The following is a 16,993-nucleotide window of genomic DNA, read 5'->3' as shown; positions in this document are numbered from 1 at the left end:
TATTCTAAATTCACTTTCTGTTATATTATTTAAATCCTTTTTGATCAGTTCATTAGCTGTTGTTATTTCCTGGAGATTCTTTTGAGAGGAATTCTTCCGTTTGGTCATTTTGGATAGTCCCTGGAGTGGTGAGGACCTGCAGGGCACTTCCCCTGTGCTGTGGTGTATAACTGGAGTTGGTGGGCGGGGCCACAGTCAGACCTGATGTCTTCCCCCCCAGCCCACTGCTGGGGCCACAGTCAGACTGGTGTGTGCCTTCTCTTCCCCTCTCCTAGGGGCGGGATTCACTATGGGGTGGCGTGGCCCATCTGGGCTACTTGCACACTACGAGGCTTGTGGTGCTGGAGATCTGGCGTATTAGCTGGGGTGGGTAGGCAAGGTGCATGGGGGCAGGAGGGGCAGGCTTAGCTCGCTTCTCCTTCGGTGATCCACTTCAGGAGGGGCCCTGTGGCAGCGGGAGGGAGTCAGACCCACTGCTGGAGGGGTGGCTCTGCAGAAGCACAGCTTTGGGTGTTTGTGGAGCAAGCATGTTCCCTGGCAGGAACTGGTTCCTTTTGGGATTTGGGCTGGGGGATGGGTGAGGGAGATGGCACTGGCTAGCGCCTTTGTTCCCCAACAAGCTGAGCTCTGTCGTCCTGGGGCTCAGCAACTCTCCCTCCCTTTGTCCTCCAGCCTTCCCGCTTTCCAAGCAGAGCTGTTAACTTATGACCTCCCAGATGCTAAGTCCCGCTTGCTGTCAGAACACACTCTGTCCGGCCCCTCTGCTTTTGCAAGCCAGACTAGGGGGCTCTGCTTGGCCGGTGGGCCGCCCCCTGCCCCGGCTCCCTCCCGCCAGTCCATGCAGTGCGCACCGCCTCTCCGCCCTTCCTACCCTCTTCCGTGGGCCTCTCGTCTGTGCTTGGCTCCAGAGACTCCATTCCGCTAATCTTCTGGTGGTTTTCTGGGTTAGTTAGGCAGGTGTAGGTGGAATCTAAGTGATCAGCAGGACGCGTGGTGAGCCCAGCATCCTCCTACACCGCCATCTTCCGGATCCCTCTGCTCTCATCTTTAGTATTTCCCTTCTTCTGGCTTTGGCCCTCTTCTGATGTTTATAGCAGCATTATCAACAATAACCAAATTATGGAAATCTCCCAAATGTCCATCGACTGATGAATGGATAAAGAAGTTGTGATATATATATATATATATATATATATATATATATATAGTTTTCATCCACAAAAAAGAATGAAATCTTGCCATTTGCAGCAGCTGGAAGGAGTTAGTATTGTGCTTAGCCAAATAAGTCAGGCAGAGAAAGACAAATAGCATATGATTTCACTCATATGTGGAATTTAAGAAACAGATAAACATAGGAGAAAAAGACAGAGAGGCAAACCATAAAACAGACTCTTAACTATAAAGAACACATTGAGCTTTCTGGAGGGGATGTGGGATGGGGCATGGGTTAAATTATTGATGGGTATTAAGGAGACCACATGTCATCATGAGCACTGGGTGTTGTATGTAAGTGATGAATCAGTAAATATCACTCCTGAAACTAATATTACACTGTATCACACTGTATATATATATTACAGTGTGTGTGTGTATATATATATATATATATATATATATATATATAATATTACGCACCCATTAAAAAGCATGAGATCTTGCCATTTGTGACAACATGGATGAACCTTCAGGATATGGTGAAATAAGTCAGACAGAGAAAGGCAAATAGAATATTATTTCAGTTATATGTGTAATCCAAAAAAAAGAAAACAAATGAATACACAAAACAGAAACAGATTGATCAATACAGATAACAAACTGGGGATTGCCCCAGGGGAGTTGGGTGGGGAAGGGGCATGATAGGTGAAAAGGACTAAGAGGTACAAACTTCCAGTGTGAAATAAGCCAGAGAAATGAAAAGTACAGCATAAGGATTATAGTTAATAATATTATAATAATCTTGTATGGTGATGGATAATAATTACACTTACTGTGGTGAGTATTGTGTAATGTATAGAATTGTCAAATCAATGTGTTGTGTGTGTGAAAGTAATATAATGTATGTTAGCTATACCTCAGTAATAAACAATTTTTTAAGAAATTCTTCTTTAAGTGTGGTAATGCTATTGGGTTTGGTTTTTAAGCACTCTCACCTTTTAAGGAAAATACTAAAATATTTACAGATGAACATATAGAGATACATAGATATTTTAGATGAATATATGTCTATATACATACATATGGAAAGAGAAGAAGAACTACCACTGGTAAACTAGAAACAATTGTCAAATACCATGTTTCATAAAATTAGTAATAACAAGTTTGTGGCATATTAAATGACAATGATGATTAAAAGGATGTATACTATGATTCCAACTTAGAAGCAAATAAACGTATCTTTTCATCCCTATATGCATAAAAAATAGTCAAATCCACAAGTGAGATTTTACTACGTCTCCTTCAGTAACAAAGAACAAACATACAAAGACTTCAGTAAAGATATAGACGATGTGAACAACACAACCAATGTGCTTACTCTAATTGTATTTGCACCCAAAAGTACAGAATACAGATTTAAAATTAACATGAACATTTATAAATGTCAGTTATATTCTAGAACATAAAGTACATTTAAACAAATTGCAAAGGAATTGAATCACACAGAATATGTTCTCTGACCACAGTGTAATTAAGCTAAAGATGAAGGGGGTAGTTTGGAAATTTTTTAATGTTTACAATTTTTAAATATTCTATATAACCCATGAATCAAAGAAGAAATCACAGTAGAAAGTGAGAAACTGGATTAAATGATCATCAAATGTTACACATGAAAACTGTAGTACCTAGTAGCAGCTACAGCTGCACATACAGCATAATTTATGGGTTTAAATACAAATATTAGAGAATATTAAGAGGGATGAGGTTAAGATGGAGGAAGAGTAGAGGGACCCTAGGCTTTCCTTGACCCTCAAACACAGCTAGATGAATGTCAAATCATTCTGAACACCCTTGAAATAGATCAAAGTCTGAGAGAACAACCTGTACAACAGAGATAAAGAAAAAAAACCCTGCAACATCATGGAAGGTAAGAGTTTCAGAGAGTTGATTTGGGGGAGAAAATAGATGCAGGCACTGCAAAGGGGAGGGAACTCTGGAGAGAGAACCATGGAGAGAGAAAGAAAGAGAGAGAGAGAGAGTGAAAATATGTGCAGGGGATTTCAGGAAAAATACTCTTCCCCAAAACCATTGACTGGGAAAGGGGCTAAATACCACAAGTTTTTATAAGCAATGGAACACAGAGTCTGAAGTTTCAGAGGTCCTTGCCATCACCAGGGTCACACCTGATGGGCTTAGCAGGGCCCTGGTGGGGAAGGAAGGTGGAGACCCAGGAGTGGACAGCGTGGTCTGAGGATTCCCTGGGTCACACGAGGAGAAACAGTTCCCCTTCCTGGAGTGCATTTGGGAGAGGTGGCATGGCCTCTTTGGTGACAAAGACTCGGCAGGCAACATTAAGCTCTTCTGTTCACTAACATAGGAATGGAGATGACAGCTGAGGGTGGCAAGCCTTTGTGATGGCTTTTTGCTGTGCTTTACCATAAACCCCAAGCTCCTGCACAGTCTCACAACCACTTTCTGGGGACAAGCTTTCAGCCAGCTACAGCATGGTGACACCCTTTCTCAGGGACCCAGCACAGGTCCACACCACCTGGATCCCTAGGATTTGGAGTTTTGAAACCCAGCCACACACCTGAGGTAAAGCACAGGAGTGCTTTACTACCTGGCAGACTGCTCAGATGCAGGCAGGATGAAGGCAGGGACCTGACTGAAGCTGGGGACACAAGAGAGGTGATTGTTCGCTCTTATGTGAGGGCTTCCTGGGGAGTGGTGAGCATGAGCTCCCCACTCTGGGAGTAGAGAAAGCAGGAGGGAGGCATTTTCCCCTCCTGACTGACTTCAGTGAGCACAACAGCACCACCAAGTGGAGGCTGGAGCCACTTACACCAAGTCCCACCCCTCTATGCCCTGCAGGTGCATTTCCTCTAGGGTAGGTCCACCTGAGAATCAGCATAGCAGGCCCCACCCCCAGAAGACCAGCGCAAACCCCTCACAGGCACCAAGTCTACTGATCATAGAGTGCTGCAAAGCTTCAGCTCAAAGGGAAATAGGATCTACCTTCCTTTGGTTTTTTTTCCCCTTTTTTATGGGATAGAGAAAAAGCCATTTTTATTTATTTCTCAAAAATTAAAAAAAAATTATTTGTTTTTGATCTAGCTTCTCTTAATAAGCAGACCAAAGCACACCTAGGATATAGCTTCCTTTTTCTTTCACCTCTTCTTAATAAAGCCATTACTCTCAGGATCAAGAATGAAACAGACTTTCCTAACAATCCCACACACATAAAAACAGTGACCCAAACAAAATGACAAGACAGAAAAATTCATCCCAAAAGAGAGGACAGGAGGAAGTCATGGCCAGGGATTTAATAAAAACAGACACAAGTAAGATGTCTGAGCTAGAATTTAAAACAATAATCATAAGGATACTAGCTGGGCTTGACAAAAAACATAGACGACACTAGAGAATCTTTTACCGCAGAGATAAAAGAACTAAAGACTACCCTTACTGCAGAGATAAAAGAACTAAATACTAGTCAGACCAAAATAAAAAATGCTATAACTGAGAAGCAAAAATGAATGGCTGCAATGACAATGAGGATGGATGAAGCAGAGGGATGAATCAGTAATATACAAGATAAAATTATGGGAAATAATGAAGCTGAAAAAACAAGAGGGAAGGAAAGGTATTGTATTATGAATGTAGACTTAAGGAACTCAGCAACTCTTTAAAGCATAATGACATTCATGTCATAGGAGCCCCAGAAAGAAGAGAAAGAAAAAGGGGCAGATTTATTTGAGCAAATTGTGGCTGAAAACTTACCTAATTTGGGAAAGGAAACAGACCTCAAAATCCAAGAATCACAAAGAACTCCTATTAAATTCAACAAATGTCGGCCTCACCAAAACATGTCATAGTCAAATTCACAAAATACAGAGACAAGGAAAGAATCCTGAAAGCAGCTAGGGAAAAAAGTCCTTAACTTACAAGGGAAGACAGATCAGGTTTGCAGCAGATCTGTCCACAGAAACTTGGCAGGCCATAAGGGAATGGCAGGATATATTCAACATGTTGAATGAGAAAAATTATGCAGCTGAGAATACTTTATCTAGCAAGGTGATCAATAGGAGAGATCAAGAAGTTTCTTTTTTTAATATTAAATTTATTGTCAAATTGGTTTCCATACAACACCCAATGCTCATCCCAACAGGTGCCCTCCTCAATGCCGATCACCCACTTTCCCCTCCCTCCCCACCCCCCCCCGCCATCAACCCTCAGTTTATTCTTCGTTTTTAAGAGTATCTTATGGTTTGGCTCCCTCCTCTCTAACTTTTTTTTCTTCCCCTCCCCCATGATCTTCTGTTAAGTTTCTCAGGATCCACATAAAAGTGAAAACATATGGTATCTGTCTTTCTCTGTATGACTTATTTCACTTACCATAACACTCTCCAGTTCCATCCATGTTGCTACAAAAGGCCATATTTCATTCTTTCTCATTGCCAAGTAGTATTCCATTGTGTATATAAACCACAATTTCTTTATTCATTCATCAGTTGATGGACATTTAGGCCCTTTCCATACTTTGGCTATTGCTGAAAGTGCTGCTATAAACATTGGGGTACAAGTGCCCCTATGCATCAGCACTCCTGTTGCAATGTTGGTGGGAATGCAAACTGGTGCAGCCAATCTGGAAAACAGTGTGGAGGTTCCTCAAAAAATTAAAAATACATCTACCCTATGACCCAGCAATAGCACTGCTAGGAATTTACCCAAGGGATACAAGAAGAAATTTAAAAATACATGGAAGCAAATGATAATGAAAACACAACAGTCCAAAAATTTTGGGATGTAGCAAAAACAGTCCTAAGAGGGAAGTATATTGCATTACAGGCCTACATCAAGAAACAAGGAAAGTCTCAAATACACAACCCAATCTTACATCTAAAGGAGCTAGAAACAGAACAGAAAATAAAGCCTAAAGCCAACAGAAGAAGGGAAATAATAAAGATTAGAGCATAAATAGATATAGAAACAACAACAACAAAATAGAAGAACAGATCGATGAAACTGAAAGCTGGTTCTTAGAAATAATTAATAAAATTGATAAACCCTTACCAGATATATAAAAAAGAAAAGAGAAAGGACCCAAATAAATAAAATCACAGGTGGCGGTGGTGGGGCCAAGATGACAGAGCAGCATGGAAGTCCTAAGCTTCTGTCATCCCTGAAATGCAGCTAGATCAGCACCAAACCATTTTGCACAACTAAGAAATTGATCTGTGGATTAACATAATAATCTGCATAACTTGAGCTATAGAACTCGGCAGGTATGTGTTGTGGAGAGGTGAACTGGGAGAGAGAGAATTTGTGGAGGGTAGGGAGTTGTTTTTGCTGAGAGAGAACAGAGAAAGAGAGGGAGAGTGCAGCACATCAGGAGAGTACAGGAAAAGTGCTCCCCCTGAAAGTAGTTGTAGAGAAAGATAAAGAGTAGAAACACTCTCAAGGGACTGAACAAGAAATCTATTCCCCAAAACCATTTACATGGAGAAAGGAGATGGTTTCAATACCATTAGGACTCTATAAACAGGGGAGTGCAGAGTCAGAAATTCTGGAGCTCAATGCTGGGCAGTGCTCTGGTGGGGAGGAAGGGTAAATCCCCAGGAGCAGGCAGTGAGGCTTGAGGGATCTGTGGGCCACATTGGTAGAAACTATTCCTCTGATTGGAGGGCATTTGGTAGAAGTCATATGGTCTCCCCACAGGCAAAGGTCCCAATGGACCCCAGAGAACAGCCACGTTTGCTGGTATTGGAACAAAGACACCAGAGTGCGGTGAAACCTGGTGCCAGCTGTCTGTTTTGATTTGCCATAATCTCTGAACCTTTGCTTCTGCGCAATTACATGAACTTTTTCTGGGGCAAGCTGGCACCTGGCCACAATCTCTGAACCTCTGTCACAGTGTAACCCAGCACTCAGTTCTCTGGGGCAAGACGGCACTCAGTCACTGCTCACTGAGACCCTCCCCAGAGGGTCGGAGCAGGTCCAAGCCACAGGGTTCTCTGAAGTGAGGGGTTTGGAAACACAGCCCCAACTGAGATAAAACTTATTTAAGGGGATGGAGAACCATCTATCATGCTAATGGTTGCCAAAAGAAAGCTGGAGTAGCTATACTTATATCAGACAAACTAGATTTTAAAATAAAGACATCAACAAGAGATGAAGAAAGGCATTATATCTTAATCTATTAAAGGTTCTGTCCACCAAGAAGATCTAACAATTGTAAACATTTATGCCCCCAACCCAAATATATAAATCAATTAATCACAAACATAAGGAAATTTATTGATGATAATACCATAATAGTAGGGGACTTCAACACCCCACTTAAAACAATGGACAGATCATCTAAGCAGAAAATCAAAAAGGAAGCAATGGCTTTGAATGACACACTGGACCAGATGGACTTAACAGATATATTCAGAAGATTTCATCCTACAGCAGTGGAATATACATTCTTCTCCAGTGCACATGGAACATTCTCCATAATAAACCACATACTGGAACAGAAATCAGCCCTCAACAAGTACAAAAAGACCAAGATCACACTGTGCCTATTTTCAGAACACAATGCTATGAAATTCTAAATCAGCCACAATAAAAAATTTTGAAAGACCACAAATATTTAAAGATTAAAGAACATCCTAGTAAAGAATGAATGGGTTACCCAAGAAATTAAAAAGGAAATCAAAAAGTACATGGAAGCCAATAAAATTATAACATGACAGCCCAAAACCTCCAGAATACAACAAAGGCAGTTATAAGAGGTAAGTATTTAGCAATCCAGGCCTTCCTACAAAAGGAAGAAAGATCTCAGGTACACAACCTAACCCTATACCTCAAAGAGCTGGAAAAAGAATAGCAAATAAATCCCAAAAACAGCAGAAGGTGAGAAATAATAAAGATTAGAGCAGAAATCAATGCTATCAAAAACAAAAAACAAAACAGTAGAACAGATCAATGAAACCAGGAGCTGTTTGTTTGAAAGAATTAACAAAATTGATAAACATCTAGCCAGATTGATCAAAAAGAAAAAGGAAAGGACCCAAATAAATAAAATCATGAATGAAAGAGGAGAGATCACATCCAACACAGCAGAAATACAAACAATAATAAGAGAACATTATGAGCAATTGTATGCCAATAAATTGGGCAATCTGAAGGAAATGGGCAAATTCCTAGAAACATATCAAAACTTAAACAAAAAGAAAGAAAATTTGAACAGACCCATAACCAGTAAAGAAATTGAATTATTAATAAAAAATGGTTCAACAAATAAGAGTCCAGGGCTGGATGGCTTCCCAGGGGAATTCTGCCAAACATTTAAAGAAGAGTTAACACCTATTCTTTTGAAGCTATTCCAAAAAATAATGGAAGGAAAACTTCCAAATTCATTCTACAAGGCCAGTATTACCTTGATTCCAAAATCAAAGACCCCACTAAAAAGGAGAACTACAGACCATTTTTCCCTGAGGAACATGGATGCAAAAATCTTCAACAAGATATTTTCCAACCAGATCCAACAATACATTTAAAAAATTACTCACCACGATCAAGTGGGATTTATATCTGGGATGCAGGGCTGGTTCAATATCCACAATCAATCAATGTGATACATCACATTAAAAAAAGAAAGAATAAAAACAACATGATCCTCTCAATAGATGCAGAGAAAGCATTTGACAAGATACAGCATCCTTTCTTGATATAAACCCTCAAGAAAGTAGGGATAGAAGATCATACCTCGAGATCATAAAAGCCATATATGAAAGACCCAATGCTAATATCATCCTCAATGGGGAAAAACTGAGAGCTTTTCTCCTAAGGTCAGGAACAAGACAGGGATGTCCACTCTCGCCACTGTTATTCAACATAGTAGTGGAAGTCTTAGCCTCTGCAATCAGACAACACAAAGAAATAAAATGCATCCAAATTGGCAAGGAGGAAGTCAAACTTCCACTCTTCACAGACAACATGATACTCTTATTGGAACCCGAAATATTCCACCAAAAAAATGGCTAGAACTGATCCACGAATTCAGCAAAGTCACAGGATATAAAATCAATGCATTGAAATTGGTTTCATTTCTATACACCAATAATGAAGCAACAGAGAGAGAAATCAAGGAATCAATCCCATTTACAATTGCACCAAAAACCATAAAATACCTAGAAATAAACCTAACTAAAGAGGTGAAAAATCTATACACTGAAAACTATAGAAAGCTTATGAAAGAAGTTGAAGAAGACACAAAAAAATGGAAAAATATGCCACACTCATGGATTGGAAGAACAAATATCATTAAAATGTCAATACTACCAAAATCAATCTACATATTCAATGAAATCCCTATAAAAATAACACCAGCATTCTTCACAGAGCTAGAACAAATAATCCTATAATTTGTATAGAACCACAAAAGACCCCAAATAGCCAAAGCAATCCTGAAAAAAAAAAAAGCTGGAGGCATCACAATCCCAGACTTCAAGATGCATTACAAAACTGTAATCATTAAGACAGTATGGTACTGGCACAAAACCAGATACATAGATCAATGGAACAGAATAAAGGACCCAGAAATTGACCCACAAACATATGACTGACTAATCTTTGACAAAGCAGGAAAGAATATCCAATGGAATAAAGACAGTCTCTTCAGCAAACGGTGTTTGAAAAACTGGACAGTGACATGCAGAAGAATGAACCTGGAGTTGTCAGGGTATATCCCCAGTGGTGATATCAATTTCATGTGACCCCACACTTTGGCTATGCTGAGACATTCCATCTCTCTAGCACAAACTGGGAATTTTGCCCTGAGAGACTGGGAGGCATTGCAGTTGAGTTGTGTTAAAGTCAAACTTTTAGAACCAACTTTAAGAATTCCTGGGAGGAGGGGCCAACATGGTGGAGAAGTAGGGGGGATATGAAGTTCCCTTGTCTCTCAAAGAAGTGTTTAAGCCAAAGGACTTTGAACCCCAAGAGTCCGTGAGGAAAAGAGACAGAGTAGCTTCCAGCAACCCACTGCGACAACCTGACGGGCCATAGGTGCATGATTGTGAAATAAATCAAATGGGAGAAATAAAACAAATGGAGGGGAGGGATCCCCTTCTGCAGAGAGACAAAGGGAAAAGAAAGAGAGGCAGGGGAAGCATAAGACTTTATCTGGACAAGAAAAAAACCTCGGACCTGGATGGAGGAAGATCCAATCTCTAACTAAGGGGCTTTCTCTGGACTGGGGCCGGCTGCCCGGATCACGCACCTGAGGGGAAGAGGAGCCAGCCCTGGGCTCAGTGGTAGGTCAGGGGCATAGTCCACAGTAGGAGAAAGTGATCCCCTCCTTGGAGTGCTGTGGCACAGGACAAAGCCTGCCTGCATCCGCCACCCCTGGGCTCAGTGGCTAGGTCAGGGGCACAGTCCATATTAGGAGAAAAGTGGTCCCTTCCCTGAAGGGCTGCAGCACAGGACAAAACCAGCTGGGACCACATATCGGGTGGCATGGGGAGGCGCATCCCCAGTACTGGGGCGTGCAGAGCAAGAGTTTGAATCCCAGCCAAGCGCCAGGGCATGGGAGTCAGTGGAGCAGGACAAACCGCCTCATTTGCACCTGTGGCACAGTGAGGACAGCTGGAACATAGCTGTTTGGGTCACCGGGTCCGTGGAGAAGAGACTGTGGTGTTGCCATTTTTCTCCCCATCACCACAAAGGTGGGACCTCAGGGATCGGTCTGTGGGGCCCACAGTGGAGGTGGGACCCACCTACACCAAACGACACCCCGCAGCGCCTGGTAACTGCTTGTCTACTGGAGTGGGATAGATGCTGAGGAACCAGCGTCTGGAGGACCAGACCAGCGCTGCTCCAGACCAGCGCTGCTGCATTGCCTGGATTAATTCTCAGACAATTCTTACTATATAGATATATTCTTCCTTCCTTTTCTCCTTCTTATCTCTTCCCTTTTCTAGTCTCGTTACTCTGGTTGTTGGTTCGTTTAAGCAGATATATTTAATCTGTTCTCTTGATGCATGTTCTACACCTCCTTCTTTATTTTCCTTTCTCTCTCTCTGGAATAATTAAGCCGTATGGTTGCTCTGTCTAGACAACTTTATCTTCTTTTCGTTTCTCCCACCTCCCTTTTATTTTCCTTTTTCTCTCTCTGGATTAAGCCATGTAGTTTCTCTGCCTGGTCAATGCTTATTTGTTCTATTCCCTCTGCCCCTGTCATTTCTCTCTTTGTATGGGATAAGGCTTCTTCCATCAGCACTGCCTCCACCCTGTTGTTTACTTGTACCTGGTGTTGTTGGTTTTTTGTTTTTTTGTGTTTTTTTAATTTGTTTGTGTGTTTTCATGTTTTTGTTTTCTGTTTGTTTTTTGTTTGTTTTTCTGTTTTTTTTTCTTTTTCAGGGTTACTTTAACAAACAAATCAAAACACACTGGGTGGAGGGTCCAAAACATCACTACCAGTAGGGAGATAAAGTAACCAAAGTCACAACAAAAGAGAGAAAGTAACACTTTCCAAAAAACACCTCCTGAAGGGCCAGGCCCTGGACAGTGTGTGGCTTCTCTTTAATATAGTAGTGCTTGCAGGTGCAGGGCACATAACAAGCTTTTAAAACACAAAAGGTGCAGAAAACTATCCACAATGATGAAATGGAACAATCATCCTCAAAAGAAATTCCAGTAAGAAATGAGAGCTAAATAATTGCTCAAAAAATATATAAACAATATAACTGAACAAGAATTTAGAATAATAGTCATAAGATTAATCACTGGGCTTGAAAAAAGCATAGAAGACAGCAGAGAATCTATTGCTGCAGAGATCAAGGAACTAAAAAATGCAATAATGAATTTTAAAATGCTATAAATGCAGTGCAAAATAAAATAGAGGTAGTCACGGCAAGGATTGAAGAGGCAGAAGGGGAATAGGTGAAATAGAAGATAAAATTATGGAAAAAGAGGAAGCTGAGAAAAATTGAAATAAAAAAAATCCTGGATCACAAGGGGAGAATTACAGAACTAAGTGATTCAATGAAACAGAACAATATCCATATCATAGGAGTTCCACAAAAAGGAGAGAGAGAGAGAGAAGGGGCTGAAGGTATACTTGAACAAATCATAGCTGAGAACTTCCCCAATCTGGGGAAGGAAATAGACATTGAAATCCAGGAGGCACAGAGAACTCCCTTCAGATGTAACTTGATCTTCTGCATTACATATCATAGTGAAACTGGAAAAAAAAAAAGAGAATTCTGAAAGCAGTTAGGAATAAACAGGCCTTAACATACAAGGATAGGTACATAAGGTTAGTAGCAGACCTATATACTGAAACTTGGAAGGCCAGAAAGGAGTGGTAGGAAATTTTCAGTGTGATAAACAAGAAAAATATGCAGCCAAGAATCCGTAATTCAGCAAGCCTGTCATTCACAATAGAAGGAGAGATAAAGGTTTTTCCAAACAAACAAAACCTGAAGGAATTCATCACCACTAAACCAGCCCTACAAGAGATCCTAAGGGGGACTCTGTGAGTGAAATGTTGTGAGGACCACAAAGGACCAGAGATGTAACTACAAGAATGAAATCTACAGATAACACAATGACTCTAAACCCATATCTTTCAATAATAACACTGAATGTAATGTAATGTAAATGGACTAAATCTTCCAATCAAAAGACATAGGGTATAAGGATGGATAAAAAACAAGACCCATATATTTGCTATCTAAAAGAGACCCATTTTAGACCTGAGGACACCTTCAGATTGAAAGTGAAGGGATGGAGAACTATATATCATGCTACTGGAAGTCAAAAGAAAGCTGGAGTGGCCATACTTATATCAGACAAATTAGATTTTTAAACGAAAGGCTGTAACAAGAGATGAAGGAATTATATAATAATTACAGGGTCTATCCATCAGGAAGAGCTAACAATTATAAATGTCTATGCACTGAATTCAGTAGTACACAAATATATAACACAATTAATCACAAGCATAAGCAGTCTTATTGGTAAGAATGTGGCAATTGTAGGGGACTTTAATACTCCACTTACAACAATGGAAAGATCATCTAGACAGAAAATAAGTAAAGAAACAAGGGCCCTGAAAGATACACTGGACCAGATGGACTTGACAGATTATTTAGAACTTTCCTTCCTAAAGCAGCAGAATATACATTCTTCTCGAGTGCACATGGAACATTATTCAAGATAGATCACATACTGGGTCACAAAACAGTCCTCAATAAATATAAAAGAATTGAGATCATGCCATGTACACTTTCAGATCACATTGCTATAAAACTTGAAATCAACCATAGGAAAAACTTTGGAAAATCTCCAAATGCATGGAGGTTAAAGAACATCCTACTGAAGAATGAATGGGTCAACCAGGCAATTAAAGAAGAAATTAAAAAATATATGGAAACAAATGAAAATGAAAACACAACAACCCAAACCCTTTGAGATGCAGCAAAGACAGTCCTAAGAGGAAAATACATTGCAATCCAGGCCTATCTCAAGAAACAAGAAAAATCTCAAATGCAAAATCTAACGGCACACCTAAAGGAACTAGAAGCAGAACAACAAAGAACCCTAAACCAAGCAGAAGAGAAATAACAAATATCAGAGCAGAAGTTAACAATATAGAATCAAAAAAAAGCAGTAGAACAGATCAATGAAACTAAGAGTTGGTTTTTTGAAAAAAAAATTAACAAAATTGATAAACCTGTAGCCAGGCTTCTCAAAAAGAAAAGTGAGAGGACCCAAATAGATAAAATCACGAATGAAAATGGATTTATCACAACCAATTCCTCAGAAATAACAAGCAATTATCAGAGAATACTATGAAAAATTTTTTGTAGTCATAAAGTGTTTATCAGTTGCTCAAGGGCAGTGAAAGAGTAAAAATATTCTGTACAGTACACAAGGCAAAACTATAATCCAATCTCAGTGTTCCTACATGTTCATGGGTGATGCATATTCTGCCTCAGGTTCATCTATGAAAAGATCAGCATCAGCGTACTCTTGCCTAACTTGGCTTTGAGTCACTGCCCTTAGATTATCAAAATCTTAGAACAAAATTATTCTATTTTAGAATTCTCAATAGACCTTTATTTTGTTTAAGATTCAACTTTTAGCATTAGTTACCAACAAATTGGACAACCTGGAAGAAATGGAAAAATTCCTAAACACCAACACACTACCAAAAATTAAATGGGAAGAAATAGAAAAGTTTAACAGACCCATAACTAGTGAAGAAATTGAATCAATTATCAAAAATCTCCCAACAAATAAGAGTCCTGGACCAAATGGCTTCCCTGGGGACTTCTATCAGACATTTAAAGCAGAGCTAATACCTATACTTCTCAAGTTGATCCAAAATATAGAAATGGAAAGAAAACTTCCAGACTCATTCTATGAAGCCAGCATTACCTTGATTCCCAAACCAGACAGAGACCCCACAAAAAAAGGAGAACTACAGGCCAATATCCCTGATGAACATGGATGCAGAAGTTCTCAATGAGATACTAGCAAATCGAATTCAACAGCATATAAAAAGAATTATTCACCATGATCAAGTGGGATTCACTCCTGGGCTTCAGGGCTAGTTTAATATTCACAAATCAATCAATGTGATGCATCATATTATTGAAAGAAAGGTTAAGAGCCATATTATCCTGTCAATAGATGCAGAGAAAGCATTTGACAAAATTCAGCATCCTTTCTTAATAAAAACCCTCAAGAAAGTTGGGATAGAAGGAACATACTTAAACATCATAAAAGCCATTTATGAAAATCCCACAGCTAATATCATCCTCAATGGGGAAAAACTGAAACTTTCCCCCTGAGATCAGGAACATGACAGGGATGTCCACTCTCACCGCTGTTGTTTAACATAGTGTTGGAAGTCCTAGCATCAGCAATCAGACAACAAAATGAAATAAAAGGCATCAAAATTGGCAAAGAAGAAGTCAAACTTTCACTTTTCTCAGATGACATGAAACTCTACAGGGAATACCTGAAAGACACCACCAAAAGTCTGCTAGAACTGATACATGAATTCAGCAAGTCGCAGGGTACAAAATCAATGTACAGAAATAGGTTGCATTTTTAAACACCAATAATGAAGCAACAGAAAGAGAAATAAAGAAACTGATTCCATTTACAATTGCATCAAGAATCATAAAATACCTAGGAATAAACCTAACCAAACATGTAAAAGATCTGTATGCTGAAAACTATAGAAACCTTATGAAGGAAATTGAAGAAGACACAAAGAAATGGAAAAACATTCCATGCTCATGGATTGGAAGAATAAATATTGTTAAAATGTCAATAGTGCCCAAAGCCATCTACACATTCAATGCAATCCCAATCAAAATTGCACCAGCATTCTTCTCAAAGCTGTACAATCCTAAAATTTGTATGGAACCACAAAAGACCTCGAGTAGTCAAAGTAATATTGAAGAAAAAAAAAAAAACAAAGCAGGAGGCATCACAATCCCAGACTTTAGCCTCTACCACAAAGCTATAATCATCAATACAGTATGGTATTGCCACCAAAACAGACACATACACCAATGGATTAGAATAGAGACTCTGGAATTGGACCCACAAATGTATGGCCAACTAATCTTTGACAAAGCAGGAAAGAGTATCCAATGGAAAAAAGGCAGTCTCTTTAGCAAACAGTGCTGGGAGAACTGGACAGCAACATGCAGAAGAATGAAACTAGACTACTTTATTACACCATAAACAAAAATAAACTCAAAATGGACGAAACCTAAATGTGAGATGGGAAACCATCAAAACCCTAGAAGAGAAAGCAGGCAACAACCTCTTTGATCTCAGCCACAGAAATTTCTTACACAACACATCTCCAAAGGCAAGGGAATTAAAAGCAAAAATGAACCATTGGGACCTAATCAAGATAAAAATCTTCTGCACTGCAAAGGAAACAATCAATAAAACTAAAAGGCAACTGACAGAATGGGAAAAGATGTTTGCAAATGATATATCAGATAAGGGCTAGCACCCAAAATCTATAAAGAACTCACCAAATTCCACACCCAAAAAACAAATAATCCAGTGAAGAAATGGGCAGAAGACATGAATAGACACTTTTCAAAGAAGACATCCAGATGGCCAACAAACACATGAAACAATGCTCAATGTCACTCATCATCAGGGAAATAAAAATCAAAGCCACACTGAGATATCACCTCACACCTGTCAGAGTGGCTAAAATGAACGAATCAGGAGACTATAGATGGTGGAGAGGATGTGGAGAAACAGGAACCCTCTTGCACTGTTGGTGGGAATGCAAACTGGTGCAGCCACTCTGGAAAACAGTATGGAGTTTCCTCAAAAAAATTAAAAATAGAACTACCCTCTGACCCAGCAATTGTACTACCAGGTGTTTATCCAAAGGATACAGGTGTGCTGTTTCAATGGGGCACATGCACCCCAATGTTTATAGCAGTGCTACTGACAGTAGGAAAAGTATGGAAAGAGCCCAAATGTCAGTCGACTGATAAATGTATAAAGAAGATGTGGTACACACACACACACACACACACACACACACACACACTGGAATATTACTTGGAAATCAAAAAGAATGAAATCTTGCCATTTGCAGCAATGTGGATGGAACTAGAGTGTATTATGCTAAGCAAAATTAGTCAGAGAAAGATAAATATCATATGACTTCACTCATATTTAGAATTTAAGATACAAAACAGATGAACATAAGGTAAGGGAAGCAAAAATAATATAAAAACAGGGAGGGGGACAAACCATAAGAGACTCTTAAATACAGAAAACAAACTGAGGG

Source organism: Leopardus geoffroyi, chromosome X (assembly GCF_018350155.1).
Source record: "Leopardus geoffroyi isolate Oge1 chromosome X, O.geoffroyi_Oge1_pat1.0, whole genome shotgun sequence".
Lineage (NCBI taxonomy): Eukaryota > Metazoa > Chordata > Mammalia > Carnivora > Felidae > Leopardus > Leopardus geoffroyi.
This window is presented reverse-complemented; position numbering follows the sequence as displayed.